General features: G+C 38.1%; 1 protein-coding gene across 5 annotated transcripts in view; it reads left to right on the top strand.

Annotated features, from left to right (window-relative positions):
• Nucleotides 1-12,445, top strand: part of LOC138186424 (dystroglycan 1) — a 109,409-nt gene that overhangs the window by 75,388 nt on the left and 21,576 nt on the right. Inside the window, exon 1 of one of the 5 annotated variants that reach the window (XM_069126305.1) lies at nt 4,669-4,689. The exons of the other annotated variants lie outside the window; for them this stretch is intronic. The gene's annotated coding sequence lies outside the window, so the exon portion shown is untranslated. Of the gene's footprint in view, nt 1-4,668; nt 4,690-12,445 lie in introns of those variants that run through there. 5 annotated transcript variants of the gene reach the window in all.

Here is a 12,445-nt window from a genome sequence, read left to right as displayed (position 1 = left end):
TTGCAGATTTTGTCAATAGATGGTATTGACAAACCCGCAATCACTTAGTTGCCAACACAATAGTTCAAATTATCGGACAACCAATCGATCGATCGGTATTTTATTTTTATCCTTCGCAAATGGTACATTTATTTGCGAAACAGCGCAGCGGTCATGCAGCATTACGGTTCTGACTGTGGCTAAAAAGTATACGGATGTTCCTTCGGAAATTTAATTTTACCCCGGTTTTCTTAAATCAAAGAGATCTCGTCGTTCTTCTTCTAAATTCTCCACATAATAATTCACGGAAATCGTTCTGCATATACAAACGTCAAGATCTTTGCGATTACGGACAAATCTTAAATCAAAGATTTAAGCGCCACTCTTCTTCCAAATTGCCCTCATGATATTTCATGCAAATCATTCTGTATATAAGTATCAAGATTCTCGGCAAATTTTGGTCGTTAATCGCAGTCATTATTTAGAGTTTCAGCATTAATCACAGTCACGAAAAAAATGCTCAACAACCAGTGGCTACGGTTATCGCTAAGGAAAGGCGAAAGGGTTAATAACGCGAGAGCAGGAAGAGAGAACGCGCGTTTAATATCGATTTGATCGGAGAGCGTACGGGTCGCGCGGAGTGCGTCGCGACGCGTCGCGTCGCGCCGTCCGGCAATCGCTTTTTGCCTCTTTTAATCGGTCCCGTACGCCGACACACCACCTCCAATCGATACTATCTCGCGTGTAACACACGATTGGGAGGAAAACGTGTGCGTTCGGCTCCGCTGTCTGCGTGACCTGGCCAAGATTTTCATAAATTTTTCGGCAAATATTTGCCAGCCGGCTGGACCGCGTGTAGCCAGATTTTTGTAGAAATAGACACGGCGTTGTGTAGTTTTTGTCTTCTCTTTCGTTTTGCCGCTTCTCAGCGGTTCTCATTGCTGCAGGAATTTACCGTAACTCGATGGTCGACCGGCAAACGCGTTCACAGTAAATTCTCGTTACGATACGACGATCAGGAGATCCCTATTTCGATTAAAATAATAAGGGTGGTTGTATAATCATAACACTGATTATATAATTATAACTTAAATATGTTGAAAATTTTGGATCTCAATAGCCGAAATAATGGCATAGGAACACTAAATTTACACTTAAAATTTATATTAGAATAGTTATATATTTATTTGATAAACGATTTCAAAGATATTCATCGATACACACTTGCACGCGTCTCAGCACTTTCTTTGTCTCACCTTCTTCCATACCACACTGTTAACCGAACAGTTTACATTCCTTTGTTTACTAGACGCCGCGCACTCACATACTTGCACACACTGATATTCACATACAAGTATCACTACTATGCAGCTAACCTAGCACATAGAATTATACATATCTCGATAAAATATACTCTTCATTCCAACAACTTTTCCTCGAAGAATACAACATAAAGAGCGACTGATAAGTTGAGATGTTTTTATATTCGAAGGGATGATAGCAAGTGAGTTATGTTCTGTGACGGCGATATTTATGCGGAATTAGTGATAGGTGCTGGTCGTCTCTTCTTTTTGGACCAACTTCGCGACTTGAAAGATGTTTTGTAGCAATTAAGTTGCTTAGGATCATTGCTGTCCGACTATTTGTACAACTGATGACCGTCTTGACCGAGGGATGGACTTTTGTATATTTGATTTAACAGCCAGACTACTCTACTCTTGCCAATTTCGACTTCTGTCAATTTCTAGTTTTTGATGCATAAGTGGATAATAAGAATCGATCTTAAATCCTGCCAAGACAAATTACTTGTCAGTTCATTTACCCTAAGATGATATGAATAATAGCAAATCCCAAAGGAATTTAAAAAAATACTGCTTGCAATATCGTCAATTTTGTCCACTCGTCAATTAGCGCAGTTTGTCGATAGTTCGTATCGTGAATTGCTATGGTCAATGCTTATCTCAGAAAATATGTGTTCGCGTAAGGTGTTTGTGTTTTTATTAGATCTCTATCCGTACATAATCAAACATCTGATATAAAGAATCTACAGACGTCTATAAAAATCTTTGTACATTCTATGCAGTAGAAGGTTACTTTTATCCAAGCAACGTGTTACAAATTTTCGTTGCAAAGTTAACGCATTTTATACGAAGAATTTACGTTAAAACCTCTTTTATAGCTGCTTCACGCTTATCACTACGTACATATGTTATTGCGCTGGACCTTATTTCATTAAAAAGATATCACGTTCGTAAGACACGTGAGGATTTTTCGGAGTAACTGTAAATGTAACAAACCAGAAATTTCTTAAACGAGTCACTATTTTCGGGATGCTACCAGTGTGCAAGCGTACTACGCGCAAGTGGCTGCTCGGTTCTTCCGAGAATCTTCTTCCAACGAGCAACTCCATCCAAACGTAATCAAACTCCAGTGACCACTTGAAGACTGACGTTTCCTCGCGACGTTTGTTCAAGACTCTGAGTTTTCCATTTAAACCTGGCAACATTCTCGGCGGTATTCGTCCTACTTCTCTCAAAAGCCAAGCAATTTTTCTCTACTGAAATTACATTCTCCATTCGACGTTCGCAAACTTTCTTCCTCGTCTTCCTCCTCGTCGTCATTACGCTAATATAGGTGGCGCTAATCATGTTCCATTCTACGAAACCAATGTTCGGGTGTGTTTCGAATACACGTCTGAAACGGCGGACGAAAAGCGGCGCGAACGACAGAGATGCCTTCGCGTTTAATTGGAATTTCGACGGGGCACGATCACGCGGCCGCAATTTGGAGGCGGCTCGCGGCGGAAACGCAATTTCCCCCAAGTGATCTCCCTCCGTGTCTTTATTATCACGGTGTGCCCTACATATCGTTCGATAATTGCAATGCAAATGAGGCATTTGCATGCAGGCATAATACGCCGTAGGTGATTTGCATACGCAGGGAAAACCATTCGTATGCGCCGCGTAAAAAACGCTGCTAACTTTTTCAGCCGGCAGAAGCGTCCTCGTAATGATTAACCGTGAATCGACGACTTGCTTTCTCCCTTTTGTCTTAACTTTCGTAAAATGGCCAGAAATTTGACATCGCTTCTCAGTACAGCGAATCTTCTGTTGATTTTGTTACAGTAACAAAATGATGATAATATGTTTTATTTCGATAGATTCTCCAGGCAATAGAAGATTAAATAGATTTTTCTGGCAAATTTTTCCTTCCTTTATAGGGCAGTGGTAATTCCAGTTTTCATCAACGATACATATTTTTGCATATGTTTATGAACAAGTAGCTTTCTTTGTTTCGAGCGGTTCGCGAAGAATTTAGACTTTTAACGCGATGGAATGGTAAGTTAATTTTGTAACTTCTTGCTTCCTGTAATATGTCCGCTGATAGATCGATGGTAAAAAAATGGACATCCAGTGGGTATGGAAGAACGCGAAGAGCGCTGGAAAAATCGGAAATGTAATAAAGTTATCTTGCAATTGTCCTTTTGAAAGAACGATAGCCATATCCGAGTTAAGGCTTTGAAAGAATCGAGTTACGGCTGTCATTAATATTTCACGCGAAGAATGGTCAGAGTTTGAAATTCCGCTATTCTACGAGGACCGATTTATCGCTTTATCTGGAACAAAAGAAGGAAAGAAATGAGAAAAAAATGGCGAGAACGAAAGATTTCCATCGATTTATTCACTGTTTCATTATTTTACTACCTTCATCGAGGATTTTCTCACATTATTTTACCGAGTACGCTCTTTTCGAGAACGTTTCCTTCTCGCGATTAATATTGGGTTGGCAACTAAGTGGTTGCGGATTTTGTCAATACCACCTAATGACAAAATCCGCAATCACTTAGTTGCCATGCCAATATTTCTACGGAAAATTTCATTCTAATAAGAATGATATGCTGGAGCGTGCAGCTGATTTCCACTTGTTAATTAGTGTTGAGAATTGTGCATCTTAATTGCGAAAATAAAAGTAAAGGAACACTAAGGTTACACTTAGAATTCATATTAAAATTGTTTTAGATTTATTTAATAAACGATTTCCAGGATCTTCGTCGATATACATTTGCACGCGCCTCAGCACTCTCTTTGTCTCACCATCTTCCATTCTCTAGAGTCAAACATACGATAAACAATTATTATCCAAGTTATAGTACCACGCCAGAATAATTTACTTATAATTCTCAATGAGAATTGATTGTAAAATTCTCCCAAATAAAAAAAAAATCTTCCATACCACACTGCCAACGGAACAGTTACATTCATCTGTTTTTTCGAGACGCACAAGACGTTTCACATAGGTGTGTCGCTACTACGTGGCTAATTTAGTTTAGCACACAAAATTATACATATCTCAATAATTAATATTTGACAAACGTTTTTTCGACCACTGCGAACGAAGCGAAACGTTAACAACGGCATTGACGTGTCGAAGGCTGAAAAATCTCCTTTAGACTTACTGTTAGTCTAGCGAAGGTTAGTCACTCCTGCGTAATCTCATTGTGGACACCGAAAAACAGGCTGACTCAAGTTTACCGTGGGTATTAAAGTGACACGATCGTCGAGTAAATCGTTAGTCTCTTTGCAACCGTCGATAGACTGAAGTTGAAATCTTCCATTTCCCTTTGAGTATTGCCTATCGAAGAGGGACAAAGTGGCTGAGTTGTGAGAGTTTGGTGTCGAGCGCAATAAAGTTCATTTAAGAAGTACACAGGTAAATGAATAAAGGATAAACTAGAATATTAGCAGAGATTCGATAACTAAAGTCAAAGCGATTACAGATTTTGCCAGATTCCAATATCCAATGAGCTTAGCCAAAAGGAAAATTTAACGCCAACTCGATTCAAACTTAATAGTTGTAATCATTTACGGAATTAAACGAGCGCTATCATCACTGAACATTTTCTATATCCATTGCACGAAGGAATTAGATTTCAGGAAATTACATTTTCAAACTCACGCATATATTTGTACTTACTTCGCATCGATGAAAAAAGTCACTTAAGAAAACCGACAAAAAGAAACCTGCAATCTCGAAACCTTTCGATCTTCTCCCCTTCCTATCATCAGTCTTATTCCAATCTGTCCGCAAAATATCACGTTTCGTCGAACAACTCAAACATTTGATAACCGATCAAACCTTAATAACATTTTAGCAAATCGTCTCTCGTTTTCGACTCGACTCGAGGGGGAAAAAAAAGGAACATGGTCGATCATCGTAGAATTACACATATGCTCACATGTTGCTTGTGTCTTAAAAGACTGGGAATCGCGACTAGGAATCGCGACTAGGGCATCGACTGCAGTCAGCCTTGGCGCACTTCCGCTCGGCGCCCTCGCTCTCTGTCGGACGTCTGACTGTTGTTGGCCGATTTTGCACGCGTGCACCTGGCGCGGCGCAAACACGCGTCGATAAAGCTCTTGTTTGCGAAACGGCAACGCGAGGTGCTTGACACGCGAGCTATGCGAGTCCGATCGACGATACGAGGTCTCTATTCCTTTCTGACTATGTACCGCGATCTTTCTTTTTTTTTTTTTCCTCTTCACGGTGGAACGAACCGGTATTCAACTAGCTACGGAACTGCGGGGGAACTGTGAGTGACTTTAAATCGTGGCTCGAGCATATTAAAACGTTGACATGTTCGCGAGACTGCAGAGAAAGGTCGAGGGCTCTTATAAATAAAATATCTATGCGTTCTTTACGTAATATGTTTCATTTATCATTGTGAAATCCAGGAAAATCGAAGTTTTGTCGTTTTCTTTGCGTGTAATACTTGAGAGATAAAGAACACGCGGAATTTTAAATATTCGAGGCGTATGTGTGTTGTCGTCTGTGATACTTGTAGATGCTGGCTGTAGATGTGTCTCTGATGGGGTACTGTTATTTTTCTTCTAATTGAGATCCGTGGAAGAAAAATCGCCGGGATTTGAACCCGGGTTCCGAACGTTCGTAACCTAAGGCGCTAACCACTGCTTTTTTTTTTTAAAGTTTATTTACCAAGATAGAATTTTTAATACATATTGGGTATTCACAATAAACTATGAATTTCGATAAGATGTGTTAGGCGAAAGTACCGATACGCGACGGTACGACGTAGCCATACTATATTATGTGTCGGCGTTTTACATTTTTTGTGTTTTAAATCTATTTTTTTGGATTTAAGCCGCTCGGAAGCGGAGCTTTTTTGTAATTTTGTTTTTGGTTGATTTTTTGTCCTGAAAACTTGGTCGCAAAACAGGACGCTTCGGTAGTCTACATTTTGGGCGCTAACCACTGCGCTGCCGTCGTCCAATACTAGTTAGTGTCGAGTGGTGGTATTTGCTGTTGAGTGTCGCCATATATTTTTACGAATTTTCAATAACGAAATGACGCTAGAAACTAAATAACAACTTGTTTCGTTCGATAAATGTTATAATAAGTTTCCTGTAATTGCATATATCAATAGTCCGGTATTCGATGCTACAGTCACGAAGTTGTCGATTCCCCTAGGCCACGATATAGTAAATATAATACCATGAAGAGCCTAATTTATGGTACCCTCAAGTGTTATCTCTCATTATAATGCTGTCCTGTGGCACGCAAGAGCATCCTCAAGTATTTACGAGTTTCTCTCCGTAAGCCTAATTTTTTTTTTATTTGGAAGAATTTTACAATCAATTCTCATTGAGAATTATCAGTAAATTATTCTGGCGTGACACTATAACGTGAATAATTAGATTTAAACATTAGATTCAGCTAGAATCAAACATACGATAATCGTTTATTATTTACGTTATAGTGACACGCCAGAATAATTTACTTATAATTCTCAATGAGAATTGATTGTAAAATTCTTCCAAATAAAAAAGAAGAAAATGAGGCTGACGGATAGAAACTCGTAAATACTTGAGGGTGTTCGTACGTGCCACAGGGTAATATCTTTTTAGCTTGCGGATCTGATCCGTCATGTGAAGTAATTGAGTAACTAATGGGTTTTGGTGGTTGTTAACTCTTATGTTATATCTATTACTGAATTTGCATATTTCTTCTTTAACTGTAGGTATCTTAAGGGGGGGGGGCTAAGGTTAATTCGTATAAAAATAAGGCATGTTTTTGTGAATTATTTGTGACGACACAGTTAAAATCTCTTTATTAAAACCAATAGTACATTAAAGTATGACATTCGAAGAATATTGTATAAAACTTTCACGGAGAAATATTAAAAAATACGGCAATGGCAGCAATTATTCGGACGTGTCTTGGAAAAAAGGTAGAATTGCGGTGCCCCTGATAACCTGGTGCTGGATCATCTGAAATCAAAAAATCAAACTTCATTCGTTAGGTAACAGTTTTCCCCGGGTAACGCTGGGAGGGTTTTTCGAAATTTCAATTTTTCACTTTTTTGGAAGACTTTGAAGGGAAAATTTCGTTGGTAACATACCAAGGTGCATCTATTAAGGATCTTAGAGTTTTTGATTGGAATCGTTGAAGAATTTCTATGTCGCAATTACTCACTGTTCCCCATAGTTGGATCTCATAGGTCGAAACAGGTTTTAATATGCCTTTATATAGCATTATTTTACTCTGCACGCTTAAGTTGGAACGTCTGCCAATGAGCCAGTAGAATTTTTTAAATTTTGATTTAAGTTGTTTGGATTTATCTACGATGTCATTCTTCTGTCCAGAATCATGCACAGATATCTGACTGAATCTTTGCTTATATGCTATATATTATTATTATATGCTTTGCAATATTATTTATGGTCACTTGTGGGCAGGATTGTTTTCGCAGCGTGAAGGTTATATGACTTTTTATTTTCATTTATTTTGAACGATCATCTTTTCCTATATCTTCTTTCTTTCACACCATGCAATGTGTTTAACTCCGAATCAAATTGAGTAGAAGTTAATTTACGCGATCTAACGTATAAATCGTTGATATTTCGTGAAATATTCTTCTCTCTAAATACACAACGATACCTCGAGATATCTGTAATTGAATTGGCTATAAATTTGCAAATTGCTTTCGTTAAATTGCCAACGAAAGAGGATTATGCGAATGTTTACACAATGCGCGAAGGGATATAGATTTCTGGTTTGGAAGTAGAAGATAGAATTCTCCAATACGTGTTAATTATCGGAATTACCCCCAATCACGTTTGCCAGTTTTCCTATAGCGAGTCTCGTACGACTCATTTCCCATTGGTTTGCTTGCTTTACACAGCAACCAGCCGCGTTGTTCGATCAATCCGCGTAACCTTTGAGCCAGAACAATGGCGCATTGAATGGCATCATACTCCACGACGTTCTTGTCGTCGGTGAATCAAAGTGAATCGCGTTCTGAAATAAGCAGCTCGCTGACAATACCTCGAACTCCGTGCACAACGTTCCTCGTCTCGGATACAACTGGCTACGCTTCCACTTTTGTCGTTCGAGTGGCACGAATTGACTCCATAAATATTTCCCTTTGGTCTGGTAATATCCTTCCTTGATTAACCACCGCCACTTTTATGCCACACTTTTCATTTCATTAATAATTACAGCGAAGCCCGTGTTTCCGCTATAGGTAGGAATTATAGGATTATTTTTACATCGGTACACCGTTGCATTATTTTTGGAAAAAGTCAGCTTATGTTTGTACGAGAGAGAGAGAGAGAGAGAGAGAGAGAGAAAGGTAGTTTTAATATTGGATAAAAATATAATTATTTAACAGTTTGGGCCCCAGAAAACAGGGTAGAAAAATCGCGAACAGCGCGATAATTTTAATCGATTGCGAAGAGAAACAAGCAGCACAATAACGCTCATCATATTTGTTATTTTTATGAAATACATCTATGTTATTATATGTATATACGTACCATTAGTTTACAAATATTTCAAGTTTTGTTGAATAAAAATTATTGAGAAGATAACAGTGAAATACAAAATATCGTCAGTCGTCCGTAGCGTTTAAATGTACTGGCATTTTTCCACACAAAGTCTAAACTTGCGACTTAAACGGATATGTATTATAGTATCGTGGAACTATGAACAATGTTGCGAGAAATCCGAAGTCTAAAATCCGGCAGGTCTAAATGTGTCGTCGGTTCTTCAGTCGAATATTTACGCGGAAGAAGGTGCACGTGATCGGTTACGGAATACGTACGTGGTGAGAGTATAGAAAAGACAAAGAGATGCTTAAGGGACAAAGACGAATTAATCGGCAGTCGTTAACTAAGAGTCGAGTTGTGAGGAGTTGTTAGTTGAGAGTCGAGTTGCGAGGAGTCGAGAGTTGAATGGAGAGAGAGTTGCTGAATTGTTATGAGTTGTAAACTATTAGTTGTGAGTTGTAAATTATCTATTTAATCGTCTTAGTTATAGCACATTACTGTATTTAGTTCACGTTAAATAACCATCGTTTCCTGTTTAATCCACTGTAAATAGATCCGTCTATCAATCAATTTATCACAAGGATAGAAATCATTGGAAATCCTAATTTCTAATATTTCTGAATAAATAATCCTATATGTATATATATTAGGTTGTCCGAGAAGTGTCTTTCTTTTACAGACTCGTCTTTTGCAACGATGCATCTTTATTACCATTATTTCTACATAAAACGAAAGAAACTTTTCGGACGACCTAATATATACAGGGTGATTGGTAACTGGTGGTATAAGCGGAAAGGGGGTAATTCTACGCGAAAAAAGAAGTCGAAAATATAGAATAAAAATTTTTCGTTTGAGGATTTGTTTTCGAGAAAATCGACTTTGAATTTTCGCCCGGTACGCGTGCAGTACGTTATAACTGATCTCATTGTAGATCGTTGTCTCGATGGATATTATCGCAGTTTAAGTTTGTTTTTGCCGTAACGGAAAATTAGGAATTCATAATGAAATAATATGAAGTAATCATAAAGTTTATTATTACAAAAATTGCTGAGAATGTTGCCCATTCTGCCGAACACATACTTCTGCTCTTCTAATTAAATTTCTATGAACACTTTCTAACGTATTCGATTGTTTTAAAGTATGAAAGGCTACAATAATCTTTTCTTTCATTTGTATATTGTAATGTATAAGGGTTCTTTTTCGTTCAGTTTATTTTATTTACAGTGGTTGTTTAATTATTCGAACGATACTAATTAGTGAAACATAACTGGACCGATTTTTTCAATACATCCACTCTTTGCAGGATTTTGGAATGTTCGTGACCTCAGTGACTTGTATTTAAAAGTTCTTATACAATGTGTATCCTGATTCATAAATCTAAGCTTCAGTAGAACAAGTCAGCTCAATATGAAACTTCTCACGTTCTTCGAGTGTTTCAAACTGTCGTTCGTAGCTCGACGTAGGTAAAAATTACTTAGAAACTAGCTTCACTGCCATCGTCCAACCAGTTTGCACACGCGCTCTTCTCTATGTAAAATTTCTTCCTCCAAGATCGAAGTATTAGGTCGTCCGAAAAGTTTCTTTCGTTTAATAAGGAAATGGATGCACAACATTTTTCATTTTATGTTATTTCATCGAATTACGTATGATCCATTTTGTTCTATCAAAATAAAGACCACGACGTTCGACAGATTAGGTTTCATGTTTGTATGAAGATGCGTTGTTGTAAAAGAAGTGTCTGTAAAAGGAAGACACTTTTCCGACAACTTAATATCTGGTGCGATCATACTCTTCTTGTATTATATTATAGTGTTTCAAAAGTACTCTTCTTGTACCATTATGTAATTTCAAATACTCGACCATTTCAGCCATCGAACTCGAACATTGACGGACAATAAATAAAAGCTTGTCAAAGTTTCTCGAAACGATATCAAGGTGAAAGCTAAACGTTTTCCAAGACATCGTTTCTTTCAGACTCCTCCAAAGTCTGACACTATACCGTTACGCTACTCTCCATACGCATTGGTCGCTTATAGACCGCACGGTTGTCGCAGACACTACGACCAAAGCGTTACAAAAGTTCCTAGCGACGTATGTAAATCTGGACGCAAACTCGATTGTCTCCACCTACGACACAGTCTTCTGGTACTGTTGGCCGTCTTCGATGTTTCCTGGAAGCAGCCAGTAAAACGCGTCGCCCTCCTTTCGATTAACGCGACGAACTCGATTTATACGATCGTTTAAAAGCGAAACCCTATTCGGGATTCCAGCGCGCGCCAGTAAAGACGCGTAATTTATGCCAGTCGATACAACCGTTTTTGTCTGTTTCGATGGATCGTTAGCGCGTTTCCGACCTGCTGATACGAATGAACGCTGTTTCCGAATTTGGAAAACGAAATGTACGATTTGTACGCGATTAATCTCCCAGTTTCCCCATAGACGCTCGCCACAGGTGTGCCATGTTTTATTTATCACGCGAAGTCGGTAAATCGGCGGTCTATCGATTCTGATCGCGTTTTCTGATCAGTTTTAAATATCGATATTATCATTCTGTCAGGGTCTATTGGGTTGGCAACTAAGTGATTGCGGATTTTATCAATACCACCTAATGACAAAATCCGCAATCACTTAGTTGCCATCTAGCAAAGTGATGAGATACGACAAGAAGATTTGTAATTTATTTAGAAAGTGGAAAAATTGCATACGATGCACATAAGATGCAGAAATATCAATTATCTTTTGGAATATTTAACGTACGAGCAAATCTTCGCTTAAGCCCTATTTATTTTTCTTTTTATTATATTCACAAAAATAAAACGGATCTTCAAATACGAATATAACGATGGAGTAAACGTTTGAACCTAATTTGTCGAAGCTAATTGGTTCGATAACGATTAGCAATTAAGGGTACTTGATTTATGCGCTCGTTAAATGGGATGTGGGTTATCGATGTCGTATGATTTATTTTTTAAGTCATTGAATGACAATGATACGGCTTATCCGGAAGGCGGGCGGGTCATGGCTGTTTCACAATGCTTCATTGTTGGAAACCGGCATGAATCGCGCTATCGCCTTTACTACAATAAAGTAACGAGGGTCAGAAGTGCATCGCAAACGGGTCAGGGCATCAGTTGCGGAAAAGTGCAACGTGTTTCACAGTTGTACGTGTCTTTGGTATCAGGAGGATCACATTTGGCTGCGAAATGTATCGAGATACTGTTCAATTACATTTCGTGTTCATATTATAACAGACTTATATATCGATGGCGAATCATTAAAAATATTAATCTCGTTGTTAGAAAGGATATACGTATAGACTCTAAAACATCAAGTAATCATTCGCTAAGAGCATTACATCTTCTATAAATAATTCTGTGACTTTTTTCTGAACGTAAGTTTTTTCCAGTTGCATGAAATCTTCAATTCCGGAGAATGCAGCGGAAGAATTAAATTTTAATAGTATCCTATGCTAGCGCCAGTTGCATCGTAGTTTATGGTTCCGAAAAACTTGCGGTATCAGGAAAAATGTTACACAATGTAATTTCATTGGCGAACGTCTACCAACGGATATATAAATAATATTAAAAATTTAGAAAACATTAGTGTAAATTAACAAAACT

This window comes from Bombus flavifrons, chromosome 13 (assembly GCF_040668555.2).
Source record: "Bombus flavifrons isolate JBK064 chromosome 13, iyBomFlav1_principal, whole genome shotgun sequence".
Classification (NCBI taxonomy): Eukaryota; Metazoa; Arthropoda; class Insecta; order Hymenoptera; family Apidae; genus Bombus; species Bombus flavifrons.
Note: the sequence above shows the minus strand (reverse complement) of the source record. Positions and strands in the feature narration are given on the sequence as shown.